The 24,801-nt window shown below is 37.6% G+C and overlaps 1 long non-coding RNA gene across 1 annotated transcript in view; it reads right to left on the bottom strand.

The window, feature by feature from the left end:
• Window positions 1–8,677: 8,677 nt before the first annotated feature.
• The window catches only part of LOC104866788, a 47,903-nt gene continuing 31,779 nt past the window's right edge, over window positions 8,678–24,801 (bottom strand). Inside the window, exons 2-4 of the long non-coding RNA XR_781560.2 lie at window positions 14,990–15,194; window positions 13,523–13,708; window positions 8,678–9,168 (exon numbers count right to left, since the gene is read on the bottom strand). This is a non-coding gene — a long non-coding RNA (uncharacterized LOC104866788). The remainder of the gene's footprint in view (window positions 9,169–13,522; window positions 13,709–14,989; window positions 15,195–24,801) is intronic.

The following is a 24,801-nucleotide window of genomic DNA, read 5'->3' as shown; positions in this document are numbered from 1 at the left end:
AGAATGGCTGCTGAAGAGCACTTTTTATTTTATTATATATTTTTACCTTTTATCAATATTATTTTACTAGACTTGAAAACTTTGGGGGAAATATAAACTTTTCCTCTTTTATTTTATGTGATAAAGTTGATATTATTCTTTCTTCTAACTTTTGTTAAATATCACCAATGAAACTATTTCCACTTGAACCTTTATAATCAGTCATAAATCTAACTTTCAGTAAATATAAGGAAATTTATTTCTATATTTTTGATAAATTGAGTTTTTCAAAAAAATATATCTATTCCACAAAGTTTTGGGAGATATTTACATAAAGTTGTTGTTTGTTGTTTTATTATTTTCTTTAACTAAATCATGGTTTTAATAATATCCATTTTCATTACTATTTTAGCTATAAATTTTTCAAATTTAATATTCTTTTTTTTTTTTTTGAGACAGGATCTCCTATGTAATTGAGACTGACCTGGAACTCACTATGTAGCCCAGGCTGGTCTCAAACTCACAGTGATCGTCCTGCCTCAGCCTCCTGAGTGCTGGGATTACAGGCGTGTGCCACCACGCCCAGCTCTAAGAAATTTATTTTTAACAGAATCCCACAAACCATATCATTCCCTTAGGTTTATTTTCTAAAGTTCCTTTTGGTGTTTTCAGCTTTATATATTTCTTTAAGATATTGTTCCAATACAGTTGTACTTCCTTCTGTGTGGCTTCCTTGTGTACTTGTTCTCCAGCGACTGTGAACTGAGTCTCATCAAAGTCCCTTTTCTACTGGGCTTCTTTTCATAGTAAATTTGCTCTTTTTAAAGAATTTCAGAAATGTGTGTTTGTATTTTTGCTCTTGAAGTCATTTTACCACATATACAAATTCTAATTCTCGATTGGGATTTTCAGTTTTGTTAGTTTTCTCTCATTATATTGAAAATATGATTAATTCTGGTCTAGATTTGATTGGTCTTGTAGAAAAGTTACCAGGCTAATTGTCATTCACTGAAAATTTATCTTATGCCTCAGGCTTATTTGGATCTCTGCACTTCATCTATACTCTTCAATTTTACTGTGATTTGCTGAGGACAATGTTTGTTTGTTTTTCATTTATTTTTCTTGTGCTTATCTCCCTCTGAATTTAGAAGTATGATTTAGTCAGCCTTTCCCATCCTTATAGTCTTGATTTGCCTTTATTGTACCTGAAAGGCCTTCTTTTTCTTTAACTATAATAAATATAGGTAGCTTATATTGATTCTATACATTCAGAACATTATTTGTGAGACTCCAGGGATTAGAAGAAATCTCTTCCCTTGTCCAACTTCCTTGTATTTATGAGATCCTACCACTTCTGCATACTTCAGATCTGTTTTTTGTTTTGTTTTGTTGTTGTTGCTGCTGCTGTTGTTTCAGTGAAATATCAGGACTGGAAAATTCAAGACAGAAGACTTTTCTAAATAGTGTTTTGTAAGGCTCCACCTTTTATTTATTCTTCCTGTGCTGATTTCTACTGTCTGCTGCTAATGTCTGAGGATGTTGAATTTTTAAAATGAGGTAGCATGGTGCTATTTGTAACTCCCTGGTAAATACCCTTCATGTAAAATAGTGACGGTGAGAGCTCAGGCAGCAAGTTGTTATTGCAAAAGCTCACCAAATTTCCAGTTCTAGTCTAACAGTCACCTAATAAGGAAATCCCTCCAGGATAAGAATCACCCACTAATTTAATGAATATGAATTGGCAGACATGGCTTTATTTTGTGGGGAGCTTTTGTGTGCAAGACTGACAGAAAATTTAAAAGGAATCAAGTAAATGATCAAAAAAGCTTTGTCCATGCAAGAGATGAAATATTCCCTGTACTCCCAGTCCAAGAAGCTCTAGTTGATGTATATTTATGTTTATTTAAAATTTTTTCTCTATATGTTCTCTAGAAAAAGTGCATATCAGCTTGAAGACCCCTAGCATGTATTTCTGCTGAAGATACAAAGGTTTCAGCTGTATTTTAACAAAATATTTCCCAGTTTATGGTAGATATATATATAGAGATAAAATAACCATAACTATAAAGTAATCCAGAAACCAACCAAAAATACAAAAGGAAATCTCCTTGGTGGTATCAAATTTTTGTTAAGTGATAATTTTTTTTAGTATAAAATCTTGTCACAAAAAAGCATATGGGGATTATATTTATCTCCAATATTCTAAGACAGTTAGATTTGCAGATCTTCATTTTCTCGCTCTACTCTCTAGAATAGAAATCTCTTTTTCTAACCTTCTATTTTCACCTAAAAACTTATTATGAAATATTGCTTATTTAAGGATATATAACTTCTTCTTTTGACCTGTTTGCATGTTAAAATATATACTCCTTATCCAAATTTTCACTTTTATAAATAGTTTCATTCATCACTTATTTTATATAATAAATGGTCAAAATTATTCTTTTGTTAAAAATGTGATTATCTTTATTAGTAATTTTTATATTGACAAAGTAAGCTAAAAGAAGTGTGCAGACTTTTAATCAAAACTGCCCTACAGTTGTTTGGTTTAGGATATTTGATTATTAATTAAATGAGTAGAAAGGTAGCTTTCATTATTTCAATAGAAAAAATGCAATATTTTAACTTTCAAAAAAGTCTATAACTTTTAAACTAACATTTTTATATACAATTTTTCTGTGGATTTTATTGATGCATTTTTGAATGCTTCTTTCTAGTGTATAATTTTTAATTACTTTAATTTACAGTATTTCAACATTTTAGCAATAAATGTTACAAATGTTTTCTTAGCATAAGCCACCATTTTAATTATATTTAGACAGAATACCATACAATTACATGAATATGAGCATAAAATCTATTTAAAAATACATTGTGAGCAAATTAACAAATATGTAGAATACACTATACTTTAATAGGTTTCCATTAATAAATGCCCACGATCTTTGAATGCTTAATTATTAGAACTGAAAATCTTTAATAAAATTAAAATATGAATATTTTTGTTAGGAAATAATTTTATGTTTCATCTGCTTCCTCTGGTTATTATTTGTCATTTTTCTTCACTCTGCTACAACTTCAACAGGGATCAAATACAGATCCTTGTGCTTGCGAGGCAGGCGGTGGAGCTACTGAGCTAAATCCCAGGCCCTCTTGGAAATTTCTTTGCTCTTGCAATTCCATCCTTACCTAATTCTCCAATTTCCTGAAATCCATTTAAAAACTAATAATTCTAAAATTGCATGCAGTTATTTTTAAGGAACAATTCTCCAAGTAGTTTTAAATATATAATTATAATGTAAATATAAGAAATCTTAAAAAAGATGAACTGTCATAATTAACAGGTAATATGGCCAAAGTTTTTGGATACAACATTAATTTCTGAAAGTCATTTATTCAAGAGTAAGGAAAATAAAATTTTAGAATATCATTTTATAGTAGCATGTGATATATGTCATACCTTGAGCTATATGTAGTAAAACAATATTCTATTCCTATTATGGATTATGGTTATGTAACTATATTTAGTTTTAAGAAGATGCAATACATTTGTATGTTGAAAATCATGTGATTTTCACTCGTTTTCTTTTTTCTTTTTGTTTGTTTGTTTGTTTTTTGTTTTTTGTACCAGGAACTGAACTTGGGTCCTTGTGCTGGCAAGGCAGGTGGCAAGAAGTTTTCTTTAAAAAGTGCATTTCATTAAAAGTTTTTCCCTATTAGCTGACGTGATGGTGCACACCTGTAATCCCAGCACTCAGGAGGCTGAGGCAGGAGGATCACTGTGAGTTTGAGACCAGCCTGAGCTACACAGTGAGTTCCAAGTCAGTCTCAACTACATAGTGAGACCCTTTCTCAAAAAACAAAAAACAAACAAACAAAAAATTTTCCCTAAACCATTCATGGAATTATCCTGTATAAACAGAGTAGAATTACCGAATCATTGTTCAGAAACCAAAACAAAATTATATGGTATGCACTTGTTATGATTCTAAGGATAATAAAAGTACATTTAAAACAAAAATTGAACACTTATATTCAGTCAGTTGTAAATGTTTCTCATTTTAACATATCAAAGACTACTTCCAACTACAAGTTTTCAAAAACTAGAGTTGAATGACATTATACTATATGTTCACACACACACACACACACACACACACACACACACACTCTCCTTGCTAGTAGTTATTGATCAGCCATATATTTTATCTATATTTTATTTCATTTACATTATTTGTGTAATGTAAAAATGTAGATGTCTATATGAAACTCTGTGTTGAATAAAATTATACCACAGACTTATTGTAAAGAGAAATTAAATTAAATAAATATATGATCCTTGTTTTTTATTACTGGCATCTCCACCTTGTTTCATAATTTTAAGACCATTTTGCATGTGTGTGTGTGCATGTGTGTGTGGGTGTGTGAGAGGGGAGTTCCTGTGTCTGTGAGAAAAGTGAGAGAGAGGGTAGAGGTGTTGCTTCATTAGTCCTGGATAAAAGTTTGCCAGCTGCAACTTACTAATGAATTCTATAACATCTATCATCCTAATATCCCAATGGGAGTTATAAAAGCATTTCAAAGTTATAGCACATACATCTCTCAATGATACTTTTTCACAAAATTGTGATGAAAAGTATAAGTTGACATTATTAATCAGTAAATACCTTTTAATATCCCTGTTTAAAGTTATAACCACCAAAACAACTCTCTCTCTCTCTCTCTCTCTCTCATTCTCTCCTGTAGAATATATATGTGTGTGTGTGTGTGTGTGTGTGTGTGTGTCCCAGGTCAGCCACAACAACCTTCTACAAACACCATGGGTTTGAACATCTAAGCGTATTCTTTCACAGCTCTGGATGGTTGGAATCCAAACTCAATGTGCTGGCAGGGCCATCCTCCCCTGGACATCTGTAGGCATGAGTAAGTACTTACTGGCCTGTACCTAGTTCCTAGGTGTCACCACGGACCCTTGCTCTCCCTCAGCTGTGCTATCCTAACTCCAGTCTGACCCATCTTGCTGTTCTTGCTATAGCTCTGTCTCCAAGTGGCGGTCTTCTACTAAGGACCTGAGCCACATAGGACTGGCAGCCCATCACACACCAGCAGAACTCATTTTAGCTTTAATTATATCTGTGTTATTCCAGATAAATTTATATTGAGATACTTGGGCTTTCACATATTACTTACAGGAGAAAGGTTCGCAATTCAACACATAACAACAGCATAGGATATCTTAGAAAGAGAACCTAAGTGCTCAGTCGTCAAAGTCGATGTATATTTCTACCCGAGATTGAGACTTCTCTATGCAGGATTCTTCTCACTGCAGAGCTGGAAAGGCAGGGATGACTCGGGAGCGTCTACAGCCTTCCTTTCACTTCCTTGTTACCTCTCTACCTGTCTGTCTTAGTCACGACCTTGGCTTCACGGGATTCTCACCTGAGCGTGACGGCCAGCGGAGCTTCTATTCTGTCTTATGTCTATACGGATCTTACACTGGAGGCGCCTACAAGGAAAATGTCATTTTCATACCATCAATTAAAAAAATAACGCAACAACCAACTACATTTACCCCACCTATTTTTTTTTCTATATTTCAGTTACTTTAATAAACCCTTCATTCCGCGCTTCTGTCAAGCCACCAATTTGAGTCGTGGCAGTTTTTCTACCTTCCTTTTTCCTTCTGGTATTGCATCCCTGGGAGAGACTCGACAACATGAAGTGGGGCGGGAGCTGATTATCTCAGTTATCACGATTTCCATAAGACAGGCCTATTGGATCATCTCCATAGATTTCAGATTTTGCTTCCTGTTTCTACCCTTGCCTGCAACAGAATGTCTCAACGCGTAGCGGAAGAGATGTTTTAAGTCCTGAATCAAGCAACAGCTCTGTCCTGTTTGTTACCCTTCTGCGGCTTCCCACTCCGATTCGGATGGACCCAAGTGCCAGGTTCGAGCCCGGAAACGCCGTCAGAGAGAGGAACAACGACGTGCGAACCAGGACCGATCTTTGCGTTGGGCCGGGGACTCCTCCAGGATGAAATGAAGCCCCACACTGAGTCAGACCCCCGGGTTTATTGAAGACCAAAAAGTATCAAGTTCTGCTGAGCTCAGGAGGAGGAGCAAGGCAGGGCGAGAATTGGGCTGAATAATTCAGTTCCATCTGCTTGTCCCCTCAGGAGAGCCCTGGTTCTCCGGGGAAGGTCACTGCCGGAGCTGGCAGAGCATCCTGACTTCCAGACATCCGCTCCTTGGTGTCAGCAGCTTTCTGCCCCCTGAGTCTACCTGAGCAGACCCGCGCACCTTTGCTTGCCTGCGAGCTGGGCCTGCACCCCGTCCCCCAGCGCTCTCCCGCAGGCATCGAGGCGCTGCTTCCTCTCCTCGGTCACCCTGCACCTGCCGCGCCCCTACACTCTTCCTGGGTCTTTCTCATCGGCAGGCTGCGCTGCAAAAGCAAGCCTGAGTCTTTCACATCGGTGTACTCAATATTCACCGCGCCATTCTATTCCCATTTCATTGTTTTCCTTTGGTAGAAGAAACATTTAGCATTCGATGGTAAGAAATTATCTTATTTTTGTCTCATCTCCCCAGAATCTGAATGTTGGGTAGAGACTTGTTTCATTAGTTTATCTCCAGTAACTGTATTATACCCAAACTCTAGTTTTTGTGACATCAATAAATGTATTTTACTTCAAAGTTTTATTAGAAAAAAAATGCTCTGGACTAAAATATCCTAGTATATTTAAATTTATTATTTATTCTGAAATGTGGCTTTACTTGATACCTCTGACAATGCTTCTGCTAAAGGGTTCCATCCTGGTCTAAGTTGGAGACATTTAGAAATTATATTCAGGCTCTAGACTATCTGAATTCAAATCTGGATTTACTCTATTTTGGGAATGTGTCACCTTGACCAAATTATTACCCCCTCCTGAACCTTAGCTTCTTCATTTGTGAAGGAAGTAATTTTGGTAGTATTTATCTCAGGAGCCTCTTTTTAGGAATAAAGAAAAGAAAATTTGTATTTTGTGTTAATACACTGAGAGTGCTGCACGAGATGGAGTGACCATTATAATTACTCTTCAGCATGAAAATTATTACTTTGTGAGACATTTTAAAAATAAAGCTTAAAGAATCTGTTGTATAAATTCAGCATAAATTGAGACTTCTCACTTCTTCGTCTCTTCTCTTCCAAATAAACTCAGTGTAAGAAACAGTTTTCTGTGAGTTAGATAGGGGTCACTTGATGTGACAAAATAAACAGCACTAGCAGAAGTGATGTCAACCACAAAAAGTAAAAATGAGTCATCTGTTTGAGAAGAGAGGAAACTAGGTCATGTAAACTGATAAAGTAATAATTCTTTAGAAAAGTAGTAATTGGCAACAGAAAAAAAGAAGATGCAATTTCTCTACAAAATTATTTTCAGCTCATAAACTTTCTAAAACTATTGGTGTGGATAAAGCTTTTGTCTCTTGTGGTGATTTAAAGTTTTTTGTTTTTTTTCCCTTTTCTTTGCCCATCAACAGTTGGACTAAAATATAATCTGGTTTTTAGGTTTTTCATTCTTCTAGACATGCCCACACACACATTGAATCTGTATGTTTGCCATTTATATGACTTTTCTTATTGAAAGTTATGAAATGGAGAATATTGGATAATAGAGAGAAAACTTCAGACAGAGAGAGACCTCAAGAGAGGCTTCATCAGCATAGTAACAGCTTACTGAAAGTTCTTTCTTCACAGTACTTAGGCAAGAGAGGGAGAAAAACAGAGATAAGAACAAGAAAGAGAAAGAAATAATAACAGATAAAAAGAGAGAAGAATGTACAATGGTACTTTAAATATATTACACAGCCTATTATCACGTTTTCCAAAAATTGAAGACTGAATTACACTTTTCATATTACGTTTATTCAATCAGATTATGAGCAAAATTAAAATAACGTTATTTTTCTGGTGATATTTTTCCTAACAATGCATGAAAAAAGTGAAATAAAGCTTCTTCTAAATATATATTATTAAGCATTACCAAAAATTTGGAGAACAGTGTCATTTTAATTAAAAGAGAATGAAGGAAAACAAATGTACAAAATCCAAGGTCTTTTATAATACCTAAAATATAATATAAATATACCAAAGTAGATGAGTGCAGGATGGATGAGGAGTCTGTTCTCAAGTACAAAGCTTATAATGGTGCTGTATATCCTGCCAAAGGGTAAGAAAACATCTGTGCATAGCGAGTTGGATCGGCAAATACGTAGAAAACAAGGACAGTTTTGACCTTTGGAGTACAACATGCACAAACTGAGGATAAGCCTACTGAGCTGGTCTAATAGAGAGAAAGAAACTATGTTTGTTTAGGGTTCTCTGGAGGACCAGACTGAATGGAAGATCTGTAATTACACAAGTGTATTCATCACTGAGGCTCTTGGGATCAGCTTCAGGATGGTTCCTAATGGCCCTCTGATGGCTGAAAGCCAGAGGAGCCAGTAGATGCTTAATCAAGAGAGTGAGAAGCCTCAGAACAAGGATGCAGTGCCAGTCCCTGGAGATCAGTAGTCTGATACCTAAGAACATGGGCACAGGCATAGTAGCACAACATGAAGGCAAAGACAACTAATTCTTCATGTCTGTAAGTGATCACATGGCTGTAGCTGGTATTTATAACTACAATGTTCTACCATTCTGTATTCCTGTGACCTTCAGCATACACCTTGGCATACCTTGCTTCTCTACCTGGCAGAGGAACCCATGTGAGCATTCCTAAAGAGTCTGGGAAATTTTCACTCTTCCCAGATTGGGTTCTTCCTTGCCTCATTGTACAGTTGCAGTCCAATTCTCCATTGGTTGTACACATTAATCACCCCTGCCAACATCACAACTCCTCTTGTTGACTCATGGGCATAAGGAGCCCAAAATGGCTCTGGGAAGTTTTGAGTTCTAATTCAATAGAATCATTGCTGCGTTTCCCTTTGGAACTAAGATTTTAAGGTTAGCAGAAGACATGGTTAAAAGAAGGAACACAGATCTTGCCAGTGTGTCACTGAGAACAATGTTGAGTGGTAACATTCCCATTTCCACCGCTTGATTCCAGGACCTGTGGACCTTGATTCTCCTAGCTATGGAAGATACAGTCCCACATATTAGAGGCTGGTGCAGAACGTGTGCAGACTTCTGGAGAACATTTCCCTAGGCACAGAAAATGTTAATAGTTAGATGGTTCTGCAATTGCATGCTCAAAAGATGATTTCACCTTTCTGTCAACCCAGCTGCTTCCAAATAATAGGGAACATGATAAGACCAGGGAATTTCGTGAACACGCCATGTTTATTTCCATGGCTGCACTGCATTGGTCACAAAGTGTTTTTCTTGGTCAGAAGCAGTGCTGGGTGGAGTTCCATGGTGGTGGATGAGGCAGTCTGTAAGTACACAAATATTGTTTGTCAAAACCATTACATTCAGGGAAGACAAATATCCAGATGATTTTTCTATTTCATTAAGTACAAAGTGCTATCTTTTCCATGAGGAAAGTGGTCCAATATAGTCCATTTGCTGCCAGTTTTCAGGCTGATCATCATGGGGGATGTTGCTGTGTCAGGGACTTGGTGTTGGGTTGACTGTACCCTCGGCAGTGGCTACGCGCAGGTCAGCCTTAACAAGGCTGTGATGGGCAACGAGCAGAACCAACCCAAGGGAGAGGTCCTGGAACTTGAAACCAGAAAAGACACTGGTGGGCTGTACAAGGACTTTGGAATTCACATTTCAAAAATACATGATAGACATGGAGATACTGCATTTCATGCTTTTTTTCTGCTGGGTTTTGATCATGCTTTGGCCCAAAGTCCTTCTATTCTTCTATCCTTCCATCCTTCCCTCTTTCATTGTGAATTGTAGTGCCATTGTATGTCGTAAATACTTAACTCTTTTATTTATATCAGAGCTCAAAACTAAGAGCTTTCTTTGTGTTTCCAAGGAGATTCTGGACTTGCACTTTTCAGCAATGCTAAAACTATTAAGCTTTTGAGGACTTTTAGAGATGGACTAAATGCAATTTCCATTTCTTTTAAGGGTCCGGGACAGAATATTATGGCTTGAATCTAAAATGGCCCTCAAAAGTCTCATGTGTTTGGAGGTGGGGCTCTTTGAAGGTGATTGGTTTATAGGTTTGCTATATTCATCCTTGCTTTAATGCGTAAATATTCTCATAGTTGAATGTGCCATGAGGTGGACCTGGTCAGAGCGTGAAAGTCCCTGAGATAGGAACCTGGAAGCATGTATTCTTGAATCTGATTCCTCCCTTCCCTTGGCTTCTTGTTCCCTTGTAATATGCCCTGCATTTATATATCCCTCCCCAAAGACTTGTGTGGTCATAAATGAAGTTTTAAAATACGGCTGAATCTAGGCTGTGTGAATGGGATTAAGGGTGTGTGGTACTGAAGTAGTCCACTGATTAGAATTAGCAAGGCTCTGGATGTGTTTGAATGGATTGACTGAGGACAGAAGCCCCACCCTAGGTGAGAAGGGAACCACCCCAAAGGTTTATAGACTGGATGGGATAAAAAGGATTGAGTAGCTGGCTGTTGTTTGCTTGCTGTTGCTATTGGCTACTCTACCATGAACTGTTTTTTCTCTGCATGGCCTCTCTTCTGTGCCAACCTGCCTTGGAGCCTCTAACTAGGGACTGATACTTCTGTATACTGTGAGTCAAGTAAATATTTCCTCCTTTAATTTGTAGGTGGTGGTTATTTCATTCTAGTATCATTAGAGTAACAATTCAGGGACAAGATTTGAGGTTTAATTGGAGCTAGTTAAGAAGATTGTAGGATATTGAAAATGTCCTTAAATGTTAGTGAATACCATAGCAGGAATATAATAAATTTCCAATTTTGTAGATGGAATATGTAGGTGAAACTAAAAATATCAGAGGTGTGGAGGGATGTTTATAATAATCACTTCTGAACATTACATAAGTGCATTCACGAGACGCTAAAGTCATGTCCAAAGCCAGATAATTATGGATAGCCACTCACCCCATTTTGAGAAATTCATGCATGTATTATGGTAAAATACAAATATTAATATCCATGAAATTTGGTGAGCTGAATAAAATCTAATTACCAATGAAGTAAAGGTCCAGATAGATATATTTCCTTTATTTGTCTCAGTTATACCTTTACCATGATTATGATTTTGATGGTGGTGCAAAAGTTTAATTTCTTTTCAGATGGAAATAAAACAATATCCTACCAAAATTGCCACAGGCGTGGATTTAGAGTTTACTTCTCATGCTGAGTAACCTTGTAAAGGTCCAGAGCCAAATCTAAATTTGGTTGAGGAAGCCAAGTGATCATCTGAGCATCTCTGAAGTACATCTGGGAAGATAAAATATCCAACTTATTTTTACTTGGCCTTTCATAATCCATGGCTTTAATCTGGCAGATTTTAATTTCTTTAACTGATAGGGTAGTTGGTAAGTGGAGTTTTGAGATCTTTTACAGTTACAGTAATAAAGAACAGATTTATGAGCTCCCTGGTTAGCATATTTTCCATGCAACTCACTTTGTTTTGGAGGTTTAGTGATCTATATGAGCTTGCACATTACACCCTCTCCCTTGATGGTGATGTAGACTATGAGAGGCACCAGTTTCACATTTTTATTTGTTGGCTCTTACTTAAGCACTAAACTATGAATACTAAATAATAAAACTATAATGTTAAAATGCTAAGCTATACTAAATAATAATGTTTAAATACTAAAACTATAATGTTATGGTTTAAGTCCAAAATTTCTCCCCAGATTTCCATGTGTGTGGAAGGTGTCTGGATCACAGGAGTGCTGTGCTATTCAGCACTTCTACCGATGAGTTGAACTGATGGTGTCATTATAATACGGGGCTTGTTGAGGGTGGGTCACTGACAGGATGATGTGTAAGGCTCTACTTTTATCCCCGGCTCTTCCCATCTCTTTGTGCTTCCTGGCTGCTCTACAGTGAAAAGGTTATATCCACCCTTCTTTTCCACAGAGCCTTTTTGGCCTCAGAGTTAGTAGACAACAGAAAGTCATGCATCAAAATAAACCTCTCCTCCCTTAAATTGTTAAGTGTTAGGTGTTGTGTTCCTGAAAGCAGAAAGTTACTAAGACACGTGAACTATTGTGAAAACATAGATGTTAACTCTCTCATATTAGACCGAGAGCAGTGTGTTAGTTACATGAGCTAAAAGTTCAGTGCCCTGGGCTCTGTGAAGTGCAAAATTTATTTTGATGTACTATTGAAAATTATAAAGGCATGTCCTGCCTGGAAAATTCTCCTGAGGTACAGGCATATGAGCCACCAACAGAGAGCTCAGAGTCTGTATTTACAAGAGGGATGTCTGAGTATTTGACATCTGAGAAGATTGAAGCTTCAATATCATGGGGAAATGACATGGTTTTACTTCAGCTGGGCGAGAGAGGTTATTGAGAGCAGTGGACAGTGGTATGAGGAGGAGAAAGCAAAAGAATTTCACAAAACTTGAGAATAGAACATGATGGGTGTTTTTCATTACAGGAAGGGTCTGGGCTGCATGGCATAAAGAGATGTCAATGGTGTGAAATAACACAAGATGGGCCCTGGATGAAACCAATTTTTGCAATTGCTGCTATTGCTTTGTAAGCGAGAAGGGAAAACTTGAGGTGTTGCATCTAGGGTGATGTCAAAGTGTTCCTCAAATTTTCATTACTTTTTGAGATACGATGGCTATAGCACATCCTTCTCTCTCATGAGCAAATAAGGAATAAGGCGGGAGGGGTGAAGGAGAGTTGAGAAGCTCTCAGGTGGGCCAGGAGGACAGAAAAGTCTTTCTGGTTGGAAATGCTGTACGTAGCACGTCCAGGTGGAAATGCTCAGTCACAGTTCTCATCAGGTCAGGGATTGCTGTGACAGTGGCGTTAAAATTCAAATTCTACAGCAGCTCATCTGTCCCCAAAGCCCCTAAGCTGTCTCTTGGCTTCATAATGGGTTGTACTTAAGAATGGTCTTAATAGGAAAATGATTTTTCATTGAGAAATAATTTTGAGGTTTAGTAATGCATTTAAAGGCAAAAGAAGAGAACTTTTTTTCTTAAGAATGCATGTCTCTTTTCAGCCAACACCTCAAAAATGTACAGATATCTTTTAAAGGAATGTTTAATATCATAGAACAAAGAAAGATATTCTATATATTATATTGAAGATCGAATTGCCAGAGGAAATGACTTTTTTAGACTTGCCATGAATGTCTGGAAAAACACAGCAGAGGGCTTCTATGGAGTGTACGGATCCAAATATACGCTTTATTTCCTTGAGTCAAGGAGAACAGGCAAACTGAATAAGCAGACCTTGACTGAGCTCAATAACCTGAGATGATATTAGAAAGACTGAAGGAAAGAACAGTAATAAGATTGAGTGCCACTGTGGTTTAGATCTAATATGGCTCCCAAAATTCTTATGAGTGTGGAAGGTGGGCGGGTCATGGACTCTCTGCAATCATCAGTGTTTTCGTCCAATGGTGAGTTCAGTCAGTACCTGAATGTGCTGTTAGAGGCAGGCTCCGGTTAGAGGACAGTCACTGGAGGTGTGACCTGGGGAAGAGTGTACTCTTGTCCCTGGTTCCTCCTTTTCTTTCTGATTCCTGGCTGCCACGACTTGAGCACCTTTTCTTCAACCATGACCTCTGTGTCCTTTTTCTGAATGGAGCCAGTTGACCATGAGCTGAAACCATGAAGCAAAATAATTCCTCCTTTAGGTTCTGGGTGTTGGGAATTTTGTCCCATTTGAATTGCGCACTGTCAGAAAAAATGTCTACATTTTCTCCATGACCTGAGATTCTGCGGGACATCGAGAACAAGAGTGATAGACTCATCTAACAGAGGAAATCTCAGGGAACCTCAGCGTTTAGGCCATAGCATGGGTATTGCTGGCTGCTTGCAGATAGATTTACAGTGAGAATCGTTACCAAAAAGTAGAGCTGAATAATTTTTTTTAAAAATTTGCTAGTGGACAGAAAGGTAGCAACTATAAAGTTGGGACTAAAGAGAGCTTTCCTGCTACAAATATTAACATTAAAAAGAAGCCAAACACTTTGACGGGGGACAATAGAAAAGATGGCTTTAACGCATCTCAATAATTAGCAGGACCCCACTTTTTAGTAGTTGCAAAAGTGAAAGACTTTGCTTTGAGAGGAGAACCCCAGGGAGTCCAGCTCATTCCAGTGAACTAGGGAAGTGTCCCAGATTTCTGCCATCCAGACACTCAGAGGCCTCAGTATTCACGATGCAGTGGCCGCGAGCCTTCCTGAATTGGAGGCAGATCTTGGCATCATAGATTTTTGGGGGAAATTCAAACACTCGATTTGTGGTTTCATGGAAGCTTCCACCTGCAATGTCAAAAGAAGGCCTGAGAGGGGAGGCAAGAGCTGTGATAAAGGCAAGAAGATGAAAGCAACTTACAAAAGTTATAATGGAGCAAAGACAAGCTGAGGAAGAATTTTGGATTTGGGGATTAGTGTTTGCAGTGAACATGAAAAATTAACATTCCAATTAAAAAGCTGATCTCTATCACTACACTATCAGAGACTGGAGAATTTAATCAAGTGCTACATTGGGCAACATGGGTCTGAAAGAAACAAAGGAATGTGGAAAGGGGAATCACATCGTAAGTTTAAAAATCCACCATATTAAAGATTTCTCCACGCTTTAGAGGGATTTTGTAACCCTGGATTCATTAACTCCTCAGAGACGAACAAATTTGGAGAGATCTCAAGAACACCAGGGAGTTATTTGTAGTTTTAAAATATGACTTGCAAGTTCTACCATTTAGAGAAATCCTAGACTCCATGATTCTCGCAGTGGCAGAACAGAGCCTCAGTGAGGAAAGACGAGATGAATGACAATGAGGTGGAATTTACCCATGGGGTCCTAAGCTAGTGTTCAGATCACTACAAAAACTTCCCTCCAAAAGTCAAGAATGTCCTTCTTTAAAAAAAGTCCTTACTGTGTACCCCAGGCTGGCCTCAAATTTACAGAGGTTCTCCTGCTGCAGCCTCCGGAGTGCTGGGATCAAAAGCGTGCATCACGATGCCCAGTAAGTACATCTATTACCAGGAACATGCGAGGAAAACTGCTCGATAAGCTTCGGAAATTAAATCCCCACTCCACTCGCAGAGGACTGGGAAGGCTTCCATCTTGCAAGGGTCTTCCTTAAACAGACAAGAAATGAGAAGAGATTTATTAAATGAAATCAAAATAACTCCTTATCCTGCACCAGCAACCAAAAAAAAAAAAAAATTAAAAAAAGAAAAAGAAATGCCTGGGTCCCTCTTTCAGGGAATGCACCTCGCCAACCATGGATTCTAACTCGCCCAGGAATTAGACACAAAGCACAGGGAAACCTGCATGGAAACCTATGTGCAAATGGTAAGGACTGAGGACCAGTCACCATTTAACCCGAGTTACAGCACCAGAACCTGTCAAATTTGTTTTTAGATTTAGACGAGGACAGACGTTATTTTAAAAGACATTTGTAATATGGAGAATGCTCTGAATCTCAGACATCTGCCAGCATCTGAAGATCAAACTAAAAAGGGCTTTTCAGTAGTAGGAAATGACAAGCAAGGCTAGAGGATACAGAAGAGGGCCGCACAGGAGAGCGAGGGACGGGATGGCAGAGAACAGGAGCCCCAATCTCCAGCTGGCAGTGGGGCACATTTTAGTGCTCCCAGAGGACTGGGAACAGAGCACATTTAGGGAATCTGTGAGGAGAAGAGAAGGGGGTGAAAATTTAATCAAAACAAGGTAATGGAGAAGAAAGGGTTAGCTGGGATTTGAAAGGCGCGAATTCCTTCAAATTCCAGAAAAAGAAAGAGGAAAAAAGGAAGCTGAGGGAAAGGAGGAAAAGTGGTTTCATCACTCATGCATGACGATTACGTCAACAAAGGGTAAGACAAGGGGAGGGGAATGAGAACCAAGAATAATAGGAATCTAAGAAGTAATCTGAAAAATAACTGTCAGTTTGCGTATTATGTCCACCCTCACATCTTAGACTTATGAAACTTGTCATTTGAAATGCAATCGTCTTCACATATTTCCATCTTCTCTGTTAAGCAAACTCTGAATCCAAGAGTTAGCATTTTTCAGAATGTTTATATCTTTTTCTGATAGTTCTACCGCATTTTAAAATGTGCTAGACTAGCTGGGTTGCCTTGATATCATAATCCATTATCTTCTCAACTTTATATCTGACTGCTGATTCATTGGCATTCAATGTATCTCAGGGTTTGCTGTTGTTGTTATTGACATCTTTGCATTGATTTCACAAAGTCCTGAGAAAAAGTTTTATTGAAAAATATCTACACAAGGGAAACGCTACCTTGATTGCATTTTTGTATGAACTACCAGATAAGAAATATATCTTTTAGACTGTGAATTTTCCTTAACCTTTCATTAGATATTAAAAATCCACTTAGGCACTTATGTTTTAATTTTGCTATTATCAAACTAAATGCAAAAGAGTCACCTGAGATTTGTTTTTATCACCAAGTATCAAAGCCTTTCTTTTACACAAACAATTCCTTGCATTACCGTCTCAATTCTAGCCTCCTGACCTTTGTGGATAGTTTGTTATTTACAGAGAAATGCCCTCTAAGTGCTCAAAAGTAGGCTAATTGTAGCAGTTCTGTTATGGTCAGGTCTTATCTAAAGTAATCTCCCTTTACAGAGAGTTTCAAGGATTTTAGATCCGCTGCTAATGACCACATCACAAGACAGAACACAAATATAGCTTGAATGGATAAGTTTTGAACTACAGAAATCATTTTTGCAACTGTATTACTGACACCTAAGCATTTATTCTGTTCCAAGCACCTACAAATTCTTTCACACAGGGCACGAATCACTTTGAATGGAGTTTCATTAAATTAAACCCGAGTGATCCCTGGAAGTGTAAGTACTTTTCTTCATCCTTATATGAAAGAGCACATCAATAATTATGAACACTTATTAATAAATAATATTAATTTTAAATAAAAATAAAAGTAATAAATAATATTAATTTTCAATAAAAATAAAAGTAAGTCCCTTATCCTTTGTTGCACAGCACTTTGTCCCTAAATACTGTTTTCTTTTAGCCCATTGCTATAAACTTTGCTTCTCAAATTTTCTCTTTCTACCCACTTTTTCTCAAAGGAGCACTTTAAAAATTAGTTGTTCTTCTGTAAATATGATTTAGGCTCCTTAGGGAGAAAGCATGAGAAAAATTGAATGTGCAGTACATTTATTCAGTCAATTGTTGCATCAAATCATAATCTAGGGAGATGTTTATTGAGTTTGCAAAGTACAGAACCTATAAATATGTCATCTTAAAATGAAACCTTATAAAAACAATTTTGAAGGAAATTGGTCACCATTAATACTACCTTTTAAAGCCTTTATCCTACCTCTAGTGGTGAGTATCCATTTATATTTATTCTCCTCATTATGTATTGGATTAAACTGACTATACCTTAGTGCTATTATATTAGTGATTTCCATAAAAAATGTTACACAATGGTATTCCTTTCTATTTATGAACACAATTGCCACAAATTTCTAGCTTTGCAAATATTTTTTACTCAAGGTATCTAACTAAGTACATAGAAAGAGCTCTCTATCTCCTCAAACTTAAAGTATAAAAGAAATTTAAGTATGAATTGCAGAATTCAAAACTGTGAATATATTTATAATTAGCAAATCATCGACACGGGAATATCTCCATACATAAACCTCATAGTCTCAAATAGAATGGAAAACCCACTGGATCTTATTAATGAACAACTCTGTGATGACCAAAGACCTCAAAGTAAAGTTAGACTTTTATCCACAGTAATGGCCAGATTAACTCAGGAATGAAATACAGGAAGTGCACATTGGGATAATAGTAAAATTACCTGGCTAATTAATTAAATGACTTTGGAATAATTGCCTTGTTCCCTCCTCTTGGAATTGCCATTGTCCCATGTTTTCCACAGAAGCAACGTAAGTGAAATGAATCAGACACAAGAGCTTAAATATCTCATTATTTCTCTTATATGAAAAACAGAGTAAAAGTAAAGAACAAACTAAAAGATAGATAATAGAAGTGGGGGATATATATATTTAATTTTTATTTTCATTTTTGTTTTTGTTTGTTTTTTTGGTCTGGTACTGGGGATTGAACTCAGGTCCTTGCCCCTGCGAAGCAGGAGCCAGAACCGCTGAGCTCAATCCCCGGCCCAAGATATATTATTCTTGGAGTGGAAAGATCAGGAAACAGAGGGAATGGGGACAGAAAGAAAGTATAAGGAAAGACAAAGAAAATCAAGGTGTGTTCTGTACATGAACCAACTCCACACAAGAAATGTCAACATTATGTACTAAAACATGTACCCAAAAACAGAAGGGGCTCAAGGCATGAGTAGAAGGGGCAGGGAGCTAAGGGAAAGGGGATAAAAAAGGAATTAAAATGCGTTGTTGGGCCGGGATTTAGCTCAGTGGTTCTGGTAGCTTCTTTGCAAGGGCAGGGACTGGAGTTCAATCCCCGGTACCAAAAAACAAAAAACAAAAAACAAAACAAACGATGTGTTGTGAACTTGTACTAAATTCCCACAAGGAATGTTCAGACTATGTACTGAAAACATGTGCTAATAGACTAAAATAAAAAAAAATAAGTGCTAACGTTAAAAAAAAAAGGCAGTGCCCTAAGTAACCTCAACCACTGTCAAAGCAAAGACACCCAATCTCTTAGTATTCTCATTAACAGAAAATTTGCTTAGCCACACTGTAGTAACGGATATCACAGGAATCTGTGTCCACTTGCCCATTTGCATATATATGTATAAATAAAATTAAATTATCAATTATGATACAATTAGAAGGCTATTTATAATTCTGAATAACATATATGGGAATATCCATGTAAATAAATATATGGATTTAATCTGATTGACTTAAATGTTTATATTATCAAATTATGTGCTTAAATACACAAAGTAAAATCATATATTCTGGGTTTTGTTTTTTTTTTTTCACATTATAAGGGACAGAATCCAGAGTTGAGTAGTCTTGCTAAGCACTCTACCACTGAGGGACATTCCCAGCCCTTTTATGTCTGTTCCTTTGTTTCATCTAAAGATTTATCTTTCAAATAGTTCATTCTTTGCGTATACGCTTGTAGTATACAATGCGTACATTCTTCTTAGAAAGCAGGGACCTGTACTTACTGTATCTTCTTTTTATGCCCCTTCCTCTCTCCTGCCTCCCCTATCCCTTAACTCCTGTATCCCCTTTCCACTAGCAAAGGATCTGTCTCCCTCTTTCCTATTGTCTCTTTTGTCTTTTTCACTATTTGTAGTTCTGGTTTCTCACAAAAGAGAAACAGTGTGATATTTAACCTTCTGTGTCTGATTTATGTTACTTAGCATTATGATCTCAAAGGTCTCCATTTTCCTACAAATGACTCAACTTTATCCCACAGGACGGCAGAATAGAACTCTGCTAAGTATAAATACATTTCCTTCATCCATCCGTCTGCTGATGGACATACAATCTGTTTCCAAGATTGAGCTGTGACAAATTGTGCTGCTGTAAACATGCATATGTGTGCATCACTTCAGAATGATGCCCTACACTCTTTGGGGAAGGTTCCTAGAAGGGGAAGATCCAGGTCTAATGGTATTTCTAGTTTTAGGTTTTTGAGCAATCTCCATAATGATTTCACTACTGGTTCACATTCCCAACAGAAATGCGGAAGGGTACTGTCACCCCCAGAGCCTCCTCAGCATTTGTTATTGTTTGATTGTTGGCATAATATATATCTGTGGTGGGGAACCTGTGACACAGGCTCTTCAGCAAGCTGTTTGTTATCATTGAAAACTCTGAAGGTTTGCACCTCTGTTATATACCCATAAGTGTAAGACGGTATCTCAGTGTTGTTTTCACTTGCATTGCTCTGATGACCAAAGATTGTTCATTTTTTCATGTATTTATTGGCCATTTCTTCTTCTGAAAGGCACTGATTTATTTCCGTTGCCCATCTTTTGATTGGACCTTTTGTTTGGTGTGGTTTGATTTTCTTGAGATTTTGTGTATCCTTTCTCCACACACAAGTCCACAGCCTTTGCCACAATCAACATCCCCCGCTAGAATGATTCTTTGACATTGTATCAACCCACACAGGTATGTATCGTCACAAGCCAAAGTTTTCATGGGGTTGGCACTCTGTCTGTATTCGCTCTATTTTTATCACACCTTCTAAAGTCTTTGTAAAAAGCCCTTGCAGAATCTCCACACAAAGTGACCGGATGATGAAATCATTGTGCTCAAAGTGAGGGGGAGCATTTGGAGGGAGATTACTGGCAAGGTGTCTTTCACTATAGTGACTTTTTAAAAGTCAATATTCGCCACACAGTTTGATTACCTGTTGTACTTTTCTGCAGCAGAAGAAATACTTTTAGCTTTTGCTTTGTTGAAATGTCCTTCAAAAGAATGCAGAAATAGTTGTGCCTTTTAACAGCAATAAAATGCTAGAATTCAATTAGTTATCAATTAACCAAACAGACATTATTTTTTAGAGCAACTTTAGATTCACAGTAAATGGAGAGGAAGATTCAACACAAATACTATATACCCTTTCTCCACACACATTCACGGCCGTCCCTGTTACCCACATCCCCCACCAGAACGATGCCTGTTTTATTTGATCAGCCTACACAGACATCATTTTTTGAATTTGATAGGATAGTAGGAACTGGAGAAAGCTGAGCTTCTCTACAAAATATTCAGAGAGACCAATTTCTGCAGGTTGCTTATTCTTTCGGTCCTGAAAAGAAGGAGTTAGAAATCAGAGACAGGACAAGCATCGGAAAAGGGAGAACAAATGGAAAGCTGGCAAATGGGACAAGGCTGACTTGATTAGATAAAACTTTCTAAAAGCCGTGATCCTTGCTGTAAAGTTTCTTTTGCTTCTTGCCTGGGGAACACCATTCTGATGGTGTAGTGTATGGAAATCGCAACCTCCTGGTTCCAAATTACTGCTCTCCTATCTACCCGCTGTATTATCCTGGAAGCTCAGCTGTAATCATGCTGAGGGGTGATAAGAAGGACTACTTCATAAGGCTGTCTCCAGACTGATTTTTGACCTAATGCATTTAATAATCTAAAACCAAGGCCTCCTACCATATGGATGAAATGAATATTGGTATAATTTTCTGCTACCATTTGAAGTGAGATTGCAGAACAAGTATGGTTGTAGATGTTTGATTGAAAGGGTCCTCTGTGAGGAAGCACACTGCCACCACAGCAACCCGTGCTCTTGCTGCAAAGGAGAAGCGAGCTGAGTCCGTGACCACACTCAATAGTTCTTGTTCTTAGAGTCACACATGAAATGCACCATACATTGCTGTATTAAGCTATGATTGCTCTAGCAGCAGTGGTCCTTTTCGCGTTTTCAAAATAGCAGGACTGCAGTAGTTACTTGGAACTATTATGTCTTGATTCAGCAGCCTGTTTCATTTGACCCAGCCATCCCTCTGCTGGGTATCTTTCCAAAAGAATTAAAAAAATTGTACCGCAGTGATATATGCTCACCCATATCTATAGTGAGCGGCACAGTTTGTAATAGCTAAAGCATGAAAAAACACAAATGCACATCAACTGGAGACTGAATAAAAAAGACGTGTTTTTTTTTTCTATAAAATGGAGTACTACTCAGCCATAACGAATGAGAAACTAGAGACATTTATAGCTAAATGGATGCACATTGAGGCCATTCTCAAGTGAAATAAATAGGACACACTTGAGTAAATACTGAATAGTTTCTCTGGTGTGAAAAACTAAAAGTGTAAATAAGGTTCAAATGGCATAACTGATAGTGTGAAATAGGAAGAAAATTGTTAAAAGGGAAGTGGAAAGGGGAGGGGGAAAGGAAATGAGGGAAAATAAAAAATGCGAAAAAAAGGGAAAAATGGAAACAAAGTCTTTGTAAATGGGGAAGGTTGAAGGGAGGGAAGGGGAATGGGGAAAAAATAAGAACCAAGACCTGCCATGTAAAGGAACAAGATCCCAATGATAAATGTAACTGTATTGTTTGCTTCCAGTGTACCGATAAATTTAACAGAGGAAACAAAATGGTGACTGGAATGGTGAATGGTGGTTGACGGATGCAGGGGTGTGGATGGGGTGATGTACGGCATTTGGTCAATGAAGTAAAAAACAATTTACAGCACAGTAGGGTGAATGTAGGTAGCAGTAGTGTGATGTGCATCCAAATAGCCATAGAAGAGGATTTTGAAGGTGTTCACATTAAGAAATGACAAAAGTTTCAGGCGATGCACACGCATGTAACCTGATCTCATCGTTGCACAATATACACATGGACTAAGCCATTATGCTTTATCTTGGACACTTATTACATGCCATACAAAAATATACCTAGGCCAGAAATGTTATTTTCTAGGTGCTCATTTGAACATGATATAAATGTTGTTAATTCCAATTACCTGATAGATAATTCATTTCTTGTGTATTAAAGGATATTTCAAGTGTAACATGAAAAAATGTAAAATTTTGTAACACAAAAACTTGCCAGGTTTGCTTTTTTGTTGATTGTGGTTTATGTAGAAGCATGGACCATTAGCAGTTTTTTATTGATTGCTCTGTTTTCTCCTGGAAGTCATGACTGAGCCAAAATGACTAAACTACTCCACAGAGTAGGGAGTTGGCACACATTTACATGTTGATTTTAAACAGGGTTTCACTGTATAGTCCAGGCTGGCCTTAAACTCACTATTTGCCCACACTGACTACAAGCTCCTAGTAATTCTCCTGACTCAGCCTCCCAAATGAAAGAATGGTAGGTGTGTGCCCTAATGCCCAGCCAAGAAATTTGTTTTTAAAAATACATTTTGTGAAGATGTAGCATAAGTTCTCTCTGTTATTTAACAAGTGTGAAGAGGGTGGAGAGAGGGCTGAACACCTGGTCGATAATTTTAATAACCAAAAAGTTTACTTTTTGCATCCAAGCAGTAAGCATCTTGGTACTGCATTTGAGGGTTAGCCAAGGGATAAAGCTCCAGCCTAGCAGGCACAGCACTGCCAAAAACAAACCATGGCACCCAAACTCTGGTTTAAAAATCCTCATTACCTACTACTCACTGGGTTTAAACCATATTTTTTATATATGATTCAGAGTGGAGTAACCTTTTAAAAATTAAATGACTGAAACAATACTATTATGTGGATCAAAAATATCCCCCAAAGAAACTATTCGGTATTATAAGATCCTAATGGGATAACTGACATTGTGAAATTGGAAGAAAAGGGATAAAGGTGTAGGGAAGGTGGGATGGGTAGGGGAAGGGTAATAAGGGAAAAGAAAAAAAGACAAAGAAAAGATGGAAATAAAGTGTTTGTAGATGGGGAGAGGAGGAGGGGGTGAAGGGAGGGAAGGGACAAGGGGAAAAAATGAGAACCAAGACCTGTCATGTAGAGATACAAGATCCCAACAATGAATGTAACTGTACTGTATCCCTAAAATGTACCAATAAACTCAATTAAAAAAATATCCCCCAAAAGGTTCACTTGCTCAGAGGTTGTGGTTCTGGAAGGACATTAGGTTTTAGAGTGCTAATGTCATCAATGTGTTGGTCTATTCATGAGTTCCTAACTGAGTGCACCGTGAGGGGTGGGGCCTATTTGGAGGAAATAGGTTATTGGGAACATGCTATTCAAGTGTACGCATTTCCTTTGGCTGCTTCCTCCTCTTTATACTTCTGGTCTCCACACGTTGAGCAGATTTGCTCCGCTATGACCTCCACCATGCCGTTTCTGCCTTGGATCCAGCCAACTGGGGACTGAAACCTCTGAAACTGTGAACCAAAGTAAATTTGTCCTCCCAGAATTTATTAGTGTCACATTTTTTGTGCCAGCATTGTACAGGTGACTAATTCCTGTATTATGTTTATCTTCATGGCTTGGAACATGTATATGTACTTAGCTTTGATACATTGACGATAATGAGTAGATAGATGAAAAGATGAAACAATTAAAAATACATGAGACATTTGTGTTTTAAAAATACATACAATTTTCTTATGGAGCAATCTATTCATGTACAAGAACTGAATCTGAAGTTTCTGTGTATTGTAAAATATCCCTGGGCCTTTCCATAGATATTGTGGAATAACTGCTAGAATACTGAATTACCTGCAGTAGAGTCTTTGAGAGTTATTCTGGGTATTAGAAATGTAACAAATCCTTGCTCTGATGCTCTATTATTTAGTTTAACACTGTGAATATTGACTTGTGAAAATTGTGAGACGCAAACAGGGAAAGAATCTAATCGTTAACGTCAAACAAGAACATATTCGGAGATTGCAGACACAAAGGGAAAACAGTGCATAATTTTTGCTTTCCTTATGTATCATTAGGTACAATTGAATTACTGATGAATATTTTTTTGTTAGAACACAACTAGAATCCACTTGGTCTGGAAAATATTGACAGCGCATGTGACCAAATAATCTCAATTTTTCAACAAAGCATCTAATGAGCGTCTAAACTTTACCAATGCAATTCACATATTTACATTGCCGAGTGAAACATGTGTAATGTGAACTCGGGTTAGAAGGGTGTATCAATCGCTTTCCCATCACTTGGACACAATATGCAGTTTTCCGTAACTTAAAGTAGGGGCAATTTTGAGTCACAGTTTCCGGTGGGTTCAGTTCGTGGGCACCAGCTATGAAACAGAAATGGCAAAGTTGAACACCAGGGGAAAGGGAAGATTGCACGGCA

The sequence above is a fragment of the Fukomys damarensis genome, unplaced genomic scaffold, assembly GCF_012274545.1.
Source record: "Fukomys damarensis isolate Sample0158 unplaced genomic scaffold, DMR_v1.0_HiC HiC_scaffold_31, whole genome shotgun sequence".
Taxonomy (NCBI): domain Eukaryota; kingdom Metazoa; phylum Chordata; class Mammalia; order Rodentia; family Bathyergidae; genus Fukomys; species Fukomys damarensis.
Note: the sequence above shows the minus strand (reverse complement) of the source record. Positions and strands in the feature narration are given on the sequence as shown.